Source organism: Arachis hypogaea, chromosome 13 (genome assembly GCF_003086295.3).
Source record: "Arachis hypogaea cultivar Tifrunner chromosome 13, arahy.Tifrunner.gnm2.J5K5, whole genome shotgun sequence".
In the NCBI taxonomy this organism is placed as follows: domain Eukaryota; kingdom Viridiplantae; phylum Streptophyta; class Magnoliopsida; order Fabales; family Fabaceae; genus Arachis; species Arachis hypogaea.
The window spans coordinates 102545102-102561666 of record NC_092048.1 but is presented as its reverse complement, the minus strand read 5'-3'; the positions used below and the strand labels follow the sequence as shown (position 1 = coordinate 102561666).

At 38.9% G+C, this 16565-nt stretch overlaps 1 long non-coding RNA gene and 1 other non-coding gene across 2 annotated transcripts; both read right to left on the bottom strand.

Moving 5' to 3' along the window:
* Positions 1 to 7048: 7048 nt before the first annotated feature.
* Positions 7049 to 8449, bottom strand: LOC112735978 (uncharacterized). The gene is made up of 2 exons (XR_003168659.3): positions 8086 to 8449; positions 7049 to 7509 (listed from the first exon to the last, which is right to left on the bottom strand). It is a non-coding gene; the product is annotated as an uncharacterized lncRNA (long non-coding RNA).
* Positions 8450 to 15881: 7432 nt separating this feature from the next.
* LOC112738721 (small nucleolar RNA R71) lies at positions 15882 to 15985 on the bottom strand. The gene has a single exon (XR_003169664.1). It is a non-coding gene; the product is annotated as a small nucleolar RNA R71 (small nucleolar RNA).
* Positions 15986 to 16565: the final 580 nt, after the last annotated feature.

The following is a 16565-nucleotide window of genomic DNA, read 5'->3' as shown; positions in this document are numbered from 1 at the left end:
AACCATGGTATTTTCTGAATGGCAAATAATTGCTCATCCAGAAAGGTTTCAGAGATCTCAATAGAGGGAGAGGACGCCCCTTCTACTGGTTCTATCCGGGACAGATGATCGGCCACTTGGTTCTCTGTCCCTTTTCTGTCTCTTATTTCTATATCAAACTCTTGCAGAAGCAACACCTATCTTATGAGCCTGGGTTTTGAATCCTGCTTTGTAAGTAGATATTTAAGAGCAGCATGGTCAGTGTACACAATTACTTTTGATCCTACTAAGTATGATCTAAACTTGTCTATGGCATAAACCACTAAAAGCAACTCTTTTTCTGTGGTTGTGTAATTTTTCTGTGCATCATTTAAAACACGGCTAGCGTAATAAATGACATGTAGAAGCTTGTTATGCCTCTGTCCCAATACTGCACCGATGGCATGGTCACTAGCATCACACATTAGTTCGAATGGTAATGTCCAGTCTGGTGCAGAAATAACTGGTGTTGTGACCAGCTTAGCTTTCAGAGTTTCAAAAGCCTGCAGACACTCTGTGTCAAACACAAATGGCGTGTCAGCAGCTAGCAGATTGCTCAGAGGTTTTGCAATTTTTGAAAAATCCTTTATAAACCTCCTATAGAATCCTGCATGCCCCAGAAAGCTTCTGATTGCCTTAACATTAGCAGGTGGTGGTAATTTTTCAATTACTTCAACTTTAGCTTGATCCACCTCTATTCTCTTGTTTGAAATTTATTGCCCAAGGACAATCCCTTCAGTCACCATAAAGTGACATTTTTTCCAGTTTAAAACTAGGTTGGTCTCTTGGTATCTTTTCAGAACAAGTGCTAAATGGTCATGGCAGGAGCTGAATGAGTCTCCAAATACTAAAAAGTCATCCATGAAGACTTCTAGAAATTTCTCTACCATATCAGAGAAGATAGAGAGCATGCACCTCTGAAAGGTTGCAGGTGCATTGCACAGACCAAAAGGCATCCTTCTGTAGGCAAACACTCCAAAAGGACATGTGAATGCTGTTTTCTCTTGGTCTTGAGGATCTATTGCAATTTGGTTGTAACCTGAATAGCCATCCAAAAAGCAGTAATATTCATGACCTGCTAGTCTCTCTAGCATCTGGTCTATAAATGGTAAAGGAAAGTGATCCTTCCTGGTGGCTGTATTGAGCCTTCTGTAATCAATACACATACGCCACCCTGTAACTGTTCTTGTAGGAACCAATTCATTCTTTTCATTATAAACCACTGTCATGCCTCCCTTCTTGGGGACAACTTAGACAGGGCTCACCCAGGGGCTATCAGAGGATAAATAATCCCATCCTCCAGTAACTTGGTGACCTCTTTTTGCACCACCTCCTTCATGGCTGGATTTAGCCGCCTCTGTGGTTGAACCACTGGCTTAGCATCATCCTTCAATAGGATCTTGTGCATGCATCTTGCTGGGCTGATGCCCTTAAGATCAGTTATGGACCACCCAAGAGCTATCTTGTGTGTTCTTAGCACTTGAAGTAGTGCTTTCTCTTCCTGTGAATTTAAAGCAGAGCTTATAATCACCGAAAAAGTGTCACCTTCTCCCAGAAATGCATATTTCAGGGATGGTGGTAGTGGTTTGAGCTCAGGTTTAGGAGGTTTCTCCTCTTCCTGAAGAATTTTCAAAGGCTCTTTTATTTCCTCTGATTCCTCCAGATCAGGCTGAACATCTTTAAAGATGTCTTCTAGCTCTGATTCGAGATTCTCAGCCATGTTGATCTCCTCTACCAGGGAGTCAATAATATCAACACGCATGCAGTCTTTTGATGTGTCTGGATGCTTCATTGCCTCAACAGCATTCAGCCTGAACTCATCCTCATTGACTCTCAAGGTCACTTCCCATTTTTGAACATCAATGAGGGTTCGTCTAGTTGCTAGGAAAGGTCTTCCTAGAATAAAAGTTGCACTCTTGTTCTCCTCTATTTCCAGCACTATAAAGTCAGTGGGAAAGGAAAATGGCCCAACCTTGACAATCATGTCCTCAATTATGCCTGATGGATATTTAATAGAGCCATCAGCAAGTTGAAGACATATCCGGATTGGTTTGACCTCTTCAGTCAAGCCAAGCTTTCTGATAGTGGATGCAGGGATTAGATTGATACTTGCCCCAAGGTCACATAGAGCTGTCTTGGTACAAGTACCCTCTAATGTGCATGGTATCATAAAGCTTCCGGGATCCTTAAGTTTTTCTGGTAAGCTTGCTAGAATGACTGCACTGCATTCTTCTGTGATAAAAACTTTTTCTGTTTCTCTCCAATCCTTCTTATGACTTAAGATCTCTTTCATGAACTTAGCATAAGAGGGTATTTGCTCAAGTGCCTCTGCAAACGGAATCTTTATTTCAAGAGTCCTGAGATAGTCTGCAAAGCGGGCAAATTGTTTATCCTGTTTCGCTTGGTAGAGTTTCTGAGGATAAGGCATTTTGGCTTTATATTCTTCAACCTTAGTTGCTGCAGGTTTATTTCCTACAGAGGCAGGTTGAGAAGCCTTCTTGAGGGAGTTATTATCAGCACTTGCAGGTGTTTGATCCCTCACTGGCGTTTGAACGCCAAAACTGGACATGGATTGGGCGTTTAACGCCAGTTTTTCACCCTTTTTCTGGCGTTTGAATGCCAGACTTATTCCTCTTTGGGCTCTTACTGTCCTCAGAGGGATTTTGGGTTGCAGGTTGCTCATCATCTGTCAGTTGTTCTTGTTTTGGCTTTCTGTTGCTTTGAGTTGAGGTATTTAATGTTTTTCCACTTCTTAATTGAATTGCTTGGCACTCCTCTGTTATCTATTTTGATAACTGCTGTTTTGTCTGATTCAATTGTGATTCCATATCCTTGTTAGCATTTTTGGTTTCTTGTAGCATCTCCTTAAATTCTGCTAACTGCCTTGTTATAGAAGATAGTTGCTGATTGAGTTCAACAACTTGTTCCTGAGGACTAAAGTCAGTTGATACTGCCTTAGCTTCTTCTTTCATGGAGGACTCATTACTTATGTACAGATGCTGATTTCTAGCAACTATATCAATAAGCTCTTGAGCCTCTTCAATAGTCTTTCTCATGTGTATAGATCCACCAGTTGAGTGGTTTAGAGATATCTGAGCTTTTTCTGTAAGCCCATAGTAGAAGATGTCCAATTGTACCCACTCTGAAAATATTTCAGAGGGGCATTTCCTTAGCATCCCTCTGTACCTCTCCCAGGAGTTATAAAGGGATTTATCATCCTCTTGTTTAAAGCCTTGGATGTCCAGCCTTAGCTGTGTCATCCTTTTTGGAGGGAAATATTGATTCAGGAATTTGTCTGATAACTGTTTCCATGTTCTTATGCTTGTTATGGGTTGGTTATTTAACCACCTCTTAGCTTGATCTTTTATAGCAAACAGAAATAGTAACAGCCTGTATACGTCCTGATCTACCTCCTTGTCACGCACTGTATCAGCAATTTGCAAGAACTGCACCAGAAACTCAGTAGGTTCTTCCTGTGGAAGACCGGAATACTGGCAATTTTGCTGCACCATGACAATGAGCTGAGGATTTAGCTCAAAACTGCTTGCTTTGATGGGAGGTATACAAATGCTACTCCCATATGCAGCAGTAATGGGGTTAGCATATGACCCCAGAGTCCTTCTGGACTGTTCATTTGCATTTAGGTCCATGATGGATAAAATAGAATTGATATGAATTGCAAACAAAATATATTTTTGTTATTATTTTATTTAAGTAGAAACAAACCGAATTATTAAGAATAAATAAAAATAATAAGATAAAATAGAATAATTAGAAATTAAAATGTAAATTTCGAAAACTAAGAGAAAAATAAATTTCAAAACTAAAATAATTACTTAATTAAGAAGATTTGAAAAACTTTGGATATGATTTTTGAAAAAGATTTTGAATTTTGAAATTTCAAAACTAAGATAAGATAGAATAGAAAGTTTTAAAATAAAAATCTGAATTTTTAAAGGAAAAATTCGAAAATTGATTAAAATAAAGAGAAAAGATATTTTTGAATTTAATGAAGAAAGAGAAAAACAGTAAAAATGACACCAAACTTAAATTTTTAGATCAAAACAAAGGAAACAAACAGGAAAACTTTGAATATCACGATGAATGCTAAGAACAACTTTTGAAAATTTTTTAAGAAAACAGAAACACAAAGGACACCAAACTTAAAAATTTTTATATTCTGAGCACTAATAATTCGAAAAAAATTGAAAGAAAAATAAAATCATGCAATTGACACAAAACTTAAAATATAAAACTAAACTCAAACAGAAAAACTCAATTATTAGTTTATAAAAATTTTCAAAAAAAATTGAAAAAGAAAATAAGGATTTTGAAAAAAAAAAGTTTCAACCAAAAAGAATAATAGAAGATGAAATTTTAGTGACTCTAAACAAAAAAGATAAATTTTTCCTAATCTAAGCAACAAAATAAACTGTCAGTTGTCCAAACTCGAACAATCCCCGGCAACGGCGCCAAAAACTTGGTGCACGAATTGTAAATCACACTTTTCACAACTCGTACCACTAACCAGCAAGTGCACTGGGTTGTCCAAGTAATACCTTACGTGAGTAAGGGTCGATCTCACGGAGATTGTCGGTTTGAAGCAATCTATAATTATCTTGTAAATCTTAGTCAGGAGATTAATGATAAAAAATACTTTTGTTTATGAAAACTAAATAACATGAAATAAAGGTTACTTGTTATGCAGTAATGGAGAACAGATTGAGGTTTTTGAGATGCTCTGTCATCTGAATCTCTGCTTTCCTACTGTCTTCTTCTTCACGCACGCAGGTCTCCTTCCATGGCAAGCTGTATGTTGGTGGATCACCGTTGTCAATGGCTACCATCCGTCCTCTCAGTGAAAATGGTCCAAGTGCGCTGTCACCCCACGGCTAATCATCTGTCGGTTCTCACTCATGTTGGAATAGAATCCATTGATTCTTTTGCATCTGTCACTACGCCCAACACTCACGAGTTTGAAGCTCGTCACAGTCATCCCTTCCCAGATCCTACTTGGAATAGCACAAACAAGGTTTAGACTTTTCAGATCTCAGGAATGGCTACCGATAATTGTAGCCTATACCACGAAGACTCTGATCATGAACCAGGAGGCTAAGAGATACACACTCAAGCTAGTGCAGATAGAACGGACGTGGTTGTCAGGCACGCATTCATAGGTGAGAATGATGATGACTGTCACGGATCATCACATTCATCAGGGTGAAGTGCGTTTGAATATCTTAGAATAGAAACAAGCGTGATTGAATGAAAAATAGTAGTAATTGCATTAATTCATCGAAACACAGCAGAGCTTCTCACCCCCAACCATGGGGTTTAGAGACTCATGCCATCAGGAATACAATATTCAGATGTGAAAATGTCATGAGGTACAAAATAAATCTCTAAAAGTAGTTTTTATACTAAGCTAGTGACCTAGGTTTACAGAAAATGAGTAGACTAAGATAGATAGTGCAGAAATCCACTTCCGAAACCCACTTGGTGTGTGCTTGGGCTGAGCATTGAAGCTTTCATGTGTAGAGACATTTCTTGGAGTTAAATGCCAAGTTGCTACCTGTTTCTGGCATTTAACTCCAGTTTTATGCCAGTTCTGGCGTTTAACGCCAGAATAGGGTAAAGACTTGGCGTTCAACGCCAATTTGTGTTGTTAAAACTTGGGCAAAGTATGGACTATTATATATTTCTGGAAAGCCATGGATGTCTACTTTCCAACGCAATTGAGAACGTGCCAATTGGGCTTTTGTAGCTCCGGAAAATCCATTTCGACTGCAGGGAGGTCAGAATCCAACAGCATCTGCAGTCTTTTTTCAGCCTCTGAATCAGATTTTTGCTCAGGTCCCTCAATTTCAGCCAGAAAATACCTGAAATCACAGAAAAACACACAAACTCATAGTAAAGTCTAGAAATGTGAATTTTGCATAAAAACTAATAAAAACATAGTAAAAACTAACTAAATCATACTAAAAACTACCTAAAAACAATGCCAAAAAGCGTATAAATTATCCGCTCATCAACTTACTATGTACCTTATGACATTTTTACACTTTACATTGTATTTCTGACGGTATGAGTCTCTAAACCCCATGGTTGGGGGTGAGGATCTCTGCTGTGTTTCGATGAATTAATGCAATTACTACTGTTTTTCATTCAATCACGCTTGTTTCTATTCTAAGATATTCACTCGCACTTCACCCTGATAAATGTGATGATCCATGACACTCCAGGAACGCGTGCCTGACAACCACCTCTGTTCTATCTGCACTAGCTTGAGTGTGTATCTTAGCCTCCTGGTTCATGATCAGAGTCTTCGTGGTATAGGCTAGAATTATTGGCGGCCATTCCTGAGATCCAGAAAGTCTAAACATTGTCTGTGGTATTCCGAGTAGGATCTGGGAAGGGATGACTGTGAAGAGCTTCAAACTCATGAGTGTTGGGCGTAGTGACAGACGCAAAAGAATCAACGGATTCTATTCCAACATGAGTGAGAACCGACAGATGATTAGTCGTGCGGTGACAGCCAATTTGGACCATTTTCACTGAGAGGATGGATGGTAGCCATTGACAACGGTGATCTACCAACATATAGCTTGCCATGGAAGGAGACCTGCGTGCGTGAAGAAGAAGACAGTAGGAAAGTAGAGATTCAGAAGATAGAGCATCTCTAAAACCTCAATCTATTCTCCATTACTGCATAACAAGTATTATTTATTTTATGTTAATTACTTTTCATAAACCCAACCATTTTTATTATTAATTTCCTGACTAAGAATTACAAAATAACCATAACTTGCTTCAAGCCGACAATCTCTGTGGGATCGACCCTTACTCACGTAAGCAAGGTTCTGAAAATCGAACCGGTCATCGAACCGCTCTAGCTACTGGTTCACTGGTTCATAGGTTCAACCTGTTCGACCGTAGTTGAACTGAAAAAATTGTTTTATAATAAAATAATAAATAAAATATAAATAAACACATGAAAATATAATTATAGTCTAATCTAAACTTTAAAAAATCATTCAAATTAAAAGTACTACATAAACCAGAATGTTATAATCTCATTCAAATACAAATGCAAAAGTCAAAAAACAAAACAACCAATCAAACATAACATAGCAGCATCAAAATGATCCAAGTTTGTCATCAATCATCAACCCTACTAAGTGGAATAAGATTTTTTGTTGTATATCTTTCTAAAGAATGTACACCTGTGAATAACTAACAACCCATCTACAATAGAGCAGGATCATCATCACCGCCTTCTAAGATGTCCATGTTTAATCTTCATTTACATAATTAAACAAATATTTATATACCAAAAAATGTAATGAGAGAATCATTCAAAGGTACCTCTCCTGCAGCTTTTTTTGAAACTTCCCCCTCTGAAGATAGAGCTCGGTCAGCACATAAATGGGAATGAGCCACATTTCCAACATAAGTGAAATCATACATGTTATGGCCATCACCAATAATGAACTGTTCAATAGAGAATTAAAATTAAAGAATTAAAAGACTTTAAGAAATTTTCTGGTAATAAGTTACATGTGCATATTGCTCTGTCCAAATCCCTCTTTGTTTCTGGAAGCACAAAGGTTTTCTATTATTTGCAACAAGCCAATTTCTTTCAATTCATGGATAATTTGAATCATCAAGCTATGTCCCACTCAAGATTAATTGTCCAGATTAATTAGCTACTGAAGGAGAGTACAAAAATTTATTAGGGCACTCACTACAAATGCAGTGCAAAGCATAGCCTTCAGCAGAAACTCACATTAAGAGTCAGGAAGTATGACTGAGTATGCCATAGCATCAGCTACAAGGCTCTACAAAGCAGTAAAGTCAAGCTAATTGCTAACTCTTCTCATTCTGCTCAGCCCAAAGGGGATAGGATATAAGAGCAGAGAACAGATCAAATAAATATTAAGCCTGCCTAAATCATGCAAAAACTACAAAAATGTATTCATAACAGTTTCAGAGACTCAGAGTTCAGTTCATCAGAATCAGTATCAGATTTCATCACAAAATCATGTTCATAACTAAATTAAAAATTACCTGGAGATGAGGAAATCTATTGCTTTCTCTTATAGCTCGAAGGACTTCACCGCTTCAACGCTTCAACGCTTCAACCGAACTCTATTGCTTTCTCTCAGAGGCAGAGCTCGACGGAGGTGACTGGTCGAAGTGGCTGAGGGCGCGACGGAGCTAAGTGCGCGATGGAGCAGACGGCGCGACGGACCCAACGGCGCCACGGAGCTGACGGCGCGATGGTGCTGACGGCGTGACGGTGCTGAAGGCGCGACGGAGGTGAAGGCGCGATGGTGCTGAAGGCGTTCTCTTTGTCTCTCACAGTCTCACTCTCTCTGACCCTTGCTTCAGGACGCTGGAGTGCTGCTGGATGAAAGGAAAGTGCCAAGGGGAAAACTGAAAAGGGAATTAGGGTTCCAAAACGCAAAACGCAGCCGTTTTACTGCAAGGCTAAAAAACCGGCCGGGTCCCGGTTCAGTTCGACCCACCGGTAACCGGCCGGTTCATCGGTTCAATGCCGATTTTCAAATCCTGCGGTTTTTCTTATTATCCGAACCGCTTTAGTGTCTGGTTCACGGTTCATCCTGTTCGACCAGCCGGTTCGAACCGGTTTTCAGAACATTGCACGTAAGGTATTACTTGGACAACCCAGTGCACTTGCTGGTTAGTGGTACGAGTTGTGAAAAGTGTGATTTACAATTCGTGCACCAAGTTTTTGGCGCCGTTGCCGGGGAGTGTTCGAGTTTGGACAACTGACGGTTTATTTTGTTGCTTAGATTAGGAAAAATTTATCTTTTTAGTTTAGAGTCACTAAAATTGCGTCTTCTATTATTCTTTTTGGTTGAAACTTTTTTTTTAAAATCCTTATTTTCTTTTTTAATTTTTTTCGAAAATTTTTTATAAACTAATAATTGAGTTTTTTTGTTTGAGTTTAGTTTCATATTTTAAGTTTGGTGTCAATTGCATGATTTTATTTTTCTTTCAATTTTTTTCGAATTATTAGTGCTTAGAATATAAAAATTTTTTAAGTTTGGTGTCCTTTGTATTTTTGTTTTCTTAAAATTTTTTCAAAAGTTGTTCTTAGCGTTCATCGTGATATTCAAAGTTTTCCTATTTGTTTTCTTTGTTTTGATCTAAAAATTTAAGTTTGGTGTCATTTTTACTGTTTTTTTCTTTCTTCATTAAATTTAAAAATATCTTTTCTCTTTATTTTAATTATTTTTCAAATTTTCCTTTAAAAATTCAGATTTTTATTTTAAAACTTTTTATTCTATCTTATCTTATTTTTGAAATTTCAAAATTCAAAATCTTTTTCAAAAATCATATCAAAAGTTTTTCAAAGCTTCTTAATTAAGTAATTATTTTAGTTTTGAAATTTATTTTTCTCTTAGTTTTTGAAATTTATATTTTAATTTCTAATTATTTTATTTTATCTTATTTTTTAATTATTTGGTTTGGTTTTATTTAATGAAATAAAAACAAAAATATATTTTATTTGCAATTCATATCAATTTCCTTTTATCCATCATGGACCTAAATGGAAATGAACAGTCGAGAAGGACTCTGGGGTCATATCCTAACCCCATTACTGCTGCATATGGGAGTAGCATCTATATACCTCCCATCAAAATAAGCAGTTTTGAGCTAAATCCTCAGTTCATTGTCATAGTGCAGCAAAATTGCCAATATTTCGGTCTTTCTCAGGAAGAACCTACTGAGTTTCTGGCGCAGTTCTTGCAAGTTGCTGACACAGTACGTGACAAGAAAGTAGATCAGGATGTCTACAGATTATTACTATTTTCATTTGCTGTAAAAGATCAAGCTAAGAGGTGGTTAAATAACCAACCTACAATAAGCATAAGAACATAGAAACAGTTATCAGACAAATTCCTGAATCAGTATTTCCCTCCAAAAAAGATGACACAGCTAAGGCTGGACATCCAAGGCTTTAAACAAGAGGATGATGAGTCCCTTTATAACGCCTGGGAGAGGTACAGAGGGATGCTAAGGAAATTCCCCTCTGAAATATTTTCAGAGTGGGTGCAGTTAGACATCTTCTACTACGGTATTACCGAAAAAGCTCAGGTATCTCTAGACCACTCAGCTGGTGGATCTATATACATGAGAAAGACTATTGAAGAGGCTCAAGAGCTTATCGATATAGTTGCTAGAAATCAGCATCTGTACATAAGTAATGAGTCCTCCATGAAAGAAGAAGCTAAGGCAGTATCAACTAAATTTAGTCCTCAGGAACAAGTTGCTGAACTCAATCAGCAACTATCTTCTATAACAAGGCAGTTAGCAGAATTTAAGGAGATGCTACAAGAAACCAAAAATGCTAACAAGGATATGGAATCACAATTAAATCAGACAAAATAGTAGTTATCAAAATAGATAACAGAGGAGTGGCAAGCAGTTCAATTAAGAAGTGGAAAAACATTAAATACCTCAACTCAAAGCAGCAGAAAGCCAAGAAAAGAACAGCTGACAGAGGATGAGCAACGTGCTACCCAAAATCCCTCTGAGGATAGTAAGAGCCCAGAGAGGAATAAGTCTGGCGTTCAAACGCCAGAAAAGGGTGAAAATTGGCATTAAACGCCCAATCTATGTCCAGTTCTGGCGTCCAAACGCCAGAAAAGGGTAGGAATCTGGCGTTAAACGCCCAATCTATGTCCAGTTCTGGCATTCAAATGCCAGTGAGGGATCAGACACCTTTAAGTGCTGATAATAACTCCCTCAAGAAGGCTTCTCAACCTGCCTCTATAGGAAATAAACCTATAGCAACTAAGGTTGAAGAATATAAAGCCAAAATACCTTATCCTCAAAAACTCCGCCAAGCAGAACAGGATAAATAATTTGCCCGCTTTGCAGACTATCTCAAGACTCTTGAAATAAAGATTCCGTTTGCAGAGGCATTTGAGCAAATACCCTCTTATGCTAAGTTCATGAAAGAGATCTTAAGTCATAAGAAGGATTGGAGAGAAACAGAAAAAGTTTTTCTCACTGAAGAATGCAGTGCAGTCAACCTAACAAGCTTACCAGAAAAGCTTAAGGATCCTGGAAACTTTATGATACCATGCACATTAGAGGGTACTTGTACCAATACAGCCCTATGTGACCTTGGGGCAAGTATCAATTTAATCCCTGCATCCACTATCAGAAAGCTTGGCTTGACTGAAGAGGTCAAACCAACCCGGATATGTCTTCAACTTGCTGATGGCTCCATTAAATACCCATCAAGCATAATTGAGGACATGATTATCAAGGTTGGGCCATTTGCCTTTTCCACTGACTTTGTAGTACTGGAGATGGAGGAGCACAAGAGTGCAACTCTCATTCTAGGAAGACCCTTCCTAACAACTGGACAAACCCTCATTGATGTCCAAAAAGTGGGAGTGACCTTGAGAGTCAATGAGGATGAGTTCAGGCTGAATGTTGTTGAGGCAATGAAGCATCCAGACACATCAAAAGACTACATGCGTGTTGATATTATTGACTCCCTGGTAGAGGAGATCAACATAGCTGAGAGTCTCGAATCAAAGCTAGAAGACATCTTTAAAGATGTTCAGCCTGATCTGGAGGAATCAGAGGAAATTAAAGAGCCTCTAAAAATTCCTCAAGAAGAGGAAAAACCTCCTAAACCCGAGCTCAAACCACTACCACCATCCCTGAAATATGCATTTCTGGGAGAAGGTGATACTTTTCTGGTGATCATAAGCTATGCTTTAAATCCACAGGAAGAGAAAGCGCTACTTCAAGTGCTAAGGACACACAAGACAGCTCTTGGGTGGTCCATAAATGATCTTAAGGGCATCAGCCCAGCAAGATGCATGCACAAGATCCTATTGGAGGACGATGCTAAGCCAGTGGTTCAACCACAAAGGTGGCTAAATCCAGCCATGAAGGAGGTGGTACAGAAAGAGGTCACCAAGTTATTGGAGGCTGGGATTATTTATCCTATTTCTGATAGCCCCTAGGTGAGTCCTGTCCAAGTTGTCCCCAAGAAGGGAGGCATGACAGTGGTTCATAATGAAAAGAATGAACTGGTTCCTACAAGAACAGTTACAGGGTGGCGTATGTGTATTGATTACAGAAGGCTCAATACAGCCACCAGGAAGGATCACTTTCCTTTACCATTCATAGACCAGATGCTAGAGAGACTAGCAGGTCATGAATATTACTGCTTTTTGGATGGCTATTCAGGTTACAACCAAATTGCAATAGATCCTCAAGACCAAGAGAAAACAGCATTCACATGTCCTTCTGGAGTGTTTGCCTACAAAAGGATGCCTTTTGGTTTGTGCAATGCACCTGCAACCTTTCAGAGGTGCATGCTCTCTATCTTCTCTGATATGGTAGAGAAATTTTTGGAAGTCTTCATGGATGACTTCTCAGTATTTGGAGACTCATTCAGCTCCTGCCTTGACCATTTAGCACTTGTTCTAAAAAGATGCCAAGAGACCAACCTAGTTTTAAACAAGGGAATAGAGATTGATCAAGCTAAAGTGGAAGTAATTGAAAAATTACCACCACGTGCCAATGTTAAGGCAATCAGAAGCTTTCTGGGGGATGTAGGATTCTATAGGAGGTTTATAAAAGACTTTTCAAAAATTGCAAAACCTCTGAGCAATCTGCTAGCTGCTAACACGCCATTTGTGTTTGACACAGAGTGTCTGCAGGCGTTTGAAACTCTGAAAGCTAAGCTGGTCACAGCACCAGTTATTTTTGTACCAGACTGGATACTACCATTCGAACTAATGTGTGATGCCAGTGACCATGCCATTGGTGCAGTATTAGGACAGAGGCATAACAAGCTTCTGCATGTCATTTATTATGCTAGCCGCATTTTAAATGATGCACATAAAAATTACACAACCACAGAAAAAGAGTTGCTTGTAGTGGTTTATGCCATTGAAAAGTTTAGATCATACTTAGTAGGATCTAAAGTTATTGTGTACACTGACCATGCTGCTCTTAAATATCTACTTACAAAGCAGGATTCAAAACCCAGGCTCATACGATGGGTGTTGCTTCTGCAAGAGTTTGATATAGAAATAAGAGACAGAAAAGGGACAGAGAACCAAGTGGCTGATCATCTGTCCCGGATAGAACCAGTAGAAGGGGCGTCCTCCCCCTCTATTGAGATCTCTGAAACCTTTCCGGATGAGCAATTATTTGCCATTTAGGAAACACCATAGTTTGCAGACATTGCAAACTATAAAGCTGTAAGATTCATTCCCAAAGAGTACAGCAGGCAGCAAATAAAGAAATTGATTTCTGATACAAAGTACTACTTATGGGATGAACCATATCTCTTTAAGAGATATGCAGACGGAATAATCCGTAGATGTGTGCCGAAGGAAGAGGCACAGAAGATCTTATGGCATTGCCATGGATCACAATATGGAGGCCATTTTGGAGGTGAGCGAACAACCACCAAGGTTCTCCAATGTGGCTTCTACTGGCCTACACTCTATAGAGATTCCCGAGAGTTTGTACGTAACTGTGACAGTTGCCAGAGAGCTGGTAATCTGCCTCATGGTTACACCATTCCTCAACAAGGGATCTTGGAGATTGAGTTGTTTGATGTATGGGGTATTGACTTCATGGGGCCTTTCCCACCATCATACTCAAACATGTATATTTTGGTAGCAGTAAACTATGTATCTAAATGGGTAGAGGCAATTGCAACACCCATTAATGATACTAAGACAGTGTTGAAGTTCCTCCAGAAACATACCTTCAGTAGGTTTGGTGTCCCTAGAGTACTAATCAGTGATGGAGGCACTCATTTCTGCAATAAACAGCTTTACTCTGCTATGGTCCGATATGGAATTAGCCACAAAGTAGCAACTCCATATCATCCACAGACAAATGGGCCAACTGAAGTCTCTAATAGAGAACTAAAAAGAATCTTGGAACGGACTGTAATTACCCATAGAAGGGATTGGGCAAAAAGCTTGGATGACGCTCTATGGGCATACAAAACAGCATTCAAGACTCCTATAGGAACCTCTCCATACCAGCTTGTGTATGGCAAGTCCTGTCATCTGCCCATGGAACTGGAGCATAAAGCCTACTGGGCAATCAGATTCCTAAACCTGGATGCTAAGTTAGCTGGAGAGAAGAGATTACTCTAGTTAAATGAGCTAGAGGAATTCAGACTCAATGCTTTTGAAAATGCAAAAATTTACAAAGAGAAAACAAAAAGATTGCATGATAAGAAATTATCATCTAGAGTCTTTGAACCAGGATAGAAGGTTCTGCTGTTTAACTCTAGGCTCAGATTATTCTCTGGGAAATTAAAATCCCGGTGGAGGGGACCATATGTGATTACAAGTGTGTCACCATATGGCTATGTGGAGCTTCAAGATAGTGATTCTAATAAGAAGTTCATTGTTAATGGACAGAGAATCAAGCATTATCTTGAAGGCAATGTTGAGCAAGAATGCTCAAAGCTGAGACTAGATTAAAAGCTCAGTAAGGTCCAGTTAAAGACAATAAAGAAGCGCTTATTGGGAGGCAACTCAATTTTTACTTATCTATGTTAATTTTCTGTTTTCCATTTTTATTTTATGTTTTCTTTAGGATGATGATCATGTGGAGTCACAAAAATCAAAGCAAAATCAAAAATAGCATTAAAAACAGCTCATCCTGGAGTAAGAGCTTACTGGCGTTTAATAAGCATCAGTAAGAAAGCAAGCATTTCTCATGAAGTTGCTATATTAGTTAACTTCTGATTTCAATTTTACATTCCGCAAATCTCATCTAAATCTTGATTCCGCTCAACTAGAACACACTTCTAATCCGAATTGCTCACTCAACCAATCCTTGTGGGATTCGACCTCACTCTATTGTGAGTTTTTACTTGACGATAACCGGTGCACTTGCCGGAAGGAATTTTGCCGATCGTGCAATTTCCTAAATCGTAGCATAACTAGTTTATGCGCATCAAGTTTATGGCGCCGTTGCCGGGGATTGGTTTTCGATTGACAATTCTCCAATTGGAAGTTAACTAGATTGAGCATTTTTTTTGTGTTTTGATTAATTCAATACAAGTTACTTGTTGAATTTTAATTTCTGCACTCTGTTACATACTTTCTTTCTTTATGCCTTTAAATTCAAGCAACTAACTCACTGACTCACTAACTGTTTGAATTAATTCCTCAATTGCTCTAACCATACTCTTCCATTAACCAAGAGTATTTCACTTGTTTGTTGCCTGTGCTGTGTTCTTGTATGACAGGTAGGAGAGGAGAGACATCAACTCCTCCATATACCGAACCAGAGAGGACCCTTCATAGACTTAGAAGGGAAGCAAGAGGGAAGAGAGTACTGGGAGAAGAAGAATCTGAAGGAGAATCTGAGGACAATTTTGAGGAAGATCTAGATCTCAACATGGATAGAGAAGTTCACAACCATGAGAGAGCTGATGGAAACAATGCCATTCCTGAGAGGAGGGTTCTTAGTTCATACATAAACCCAACCTCTGGGAATTGTGGTAGCAGCATCCAGAAACCACCCATTCAGGCCAACAATTTTGAACTCAAACCACAGCTAATATCACTTGTGGAGAATCATTGTTCATTTGGTGGTAGTGCTAATGAAGATCCCAACCAACATCTCACAAAATTCCTGAGAATTTGTGACACTGTGAAGTCCAATAGAGTCCAGGAAGATGCCTATAAACTGCTTTTGTTCCCATTTTCACTTAGGGACAAAGCAGCTAAGTGGCTGGAATCATTCCCAAGGGGGAGTCTAACAACATGGGATGAGGTGGAAAGCAAGTTTCTGGCACGTTTCTACCCCCACAAAAGGTCAATAGGCTTCGATCTGAGGTTCAGACTTTTAGACAACAAGATGGTGAAACTCTCTACGAGGCATGGGAGAGATTCAAGGATTTGACAAGGAAATGCCCACCAGACATGTTCCATGATTGGGTGCAATTGCATATTTTCTATGATGGACTCTCTTATGAATCAAGGAAGGCTGTAGACCATTCATCAGGAGGTTCATTGAACAGGAAAAAGACTGTGGAAGAAGCCATTGAAGTGATTGAGACAGTGGCTGAGAATGAGTACTACTATGCATCAGAGAGACACAACACTAAGGGAGTCATGGAGCTGAACCATGTTGATACAATTCTAGCCCAGAACAAGGTGTTTGCCAAGCAACTAGCAGAGCTTACCAGGCAATTAGAAACAAAGCAAGTGGCTGCAATACACACACAAGATCAAGAGGAAGTAAGCATTGAAGGAGGTGATTGGGAAGAGGCCAACTATGTGGGAAACCAACAAAGGCAATCATATGATCCACATTCCAACACGTACAACCCAGGATGGAAAAATCACCCAAACTTTGGGTGGGGGAACCAACAAACCCAACCACAAAACCACAAACCTTACAACCACAACCAACATAACAATTTTACATACCAAAACTCCAACCAAAGATCATACCAAGCCACACAAAACACTTACTCTCAACCACCATATCATAGCCAAAAT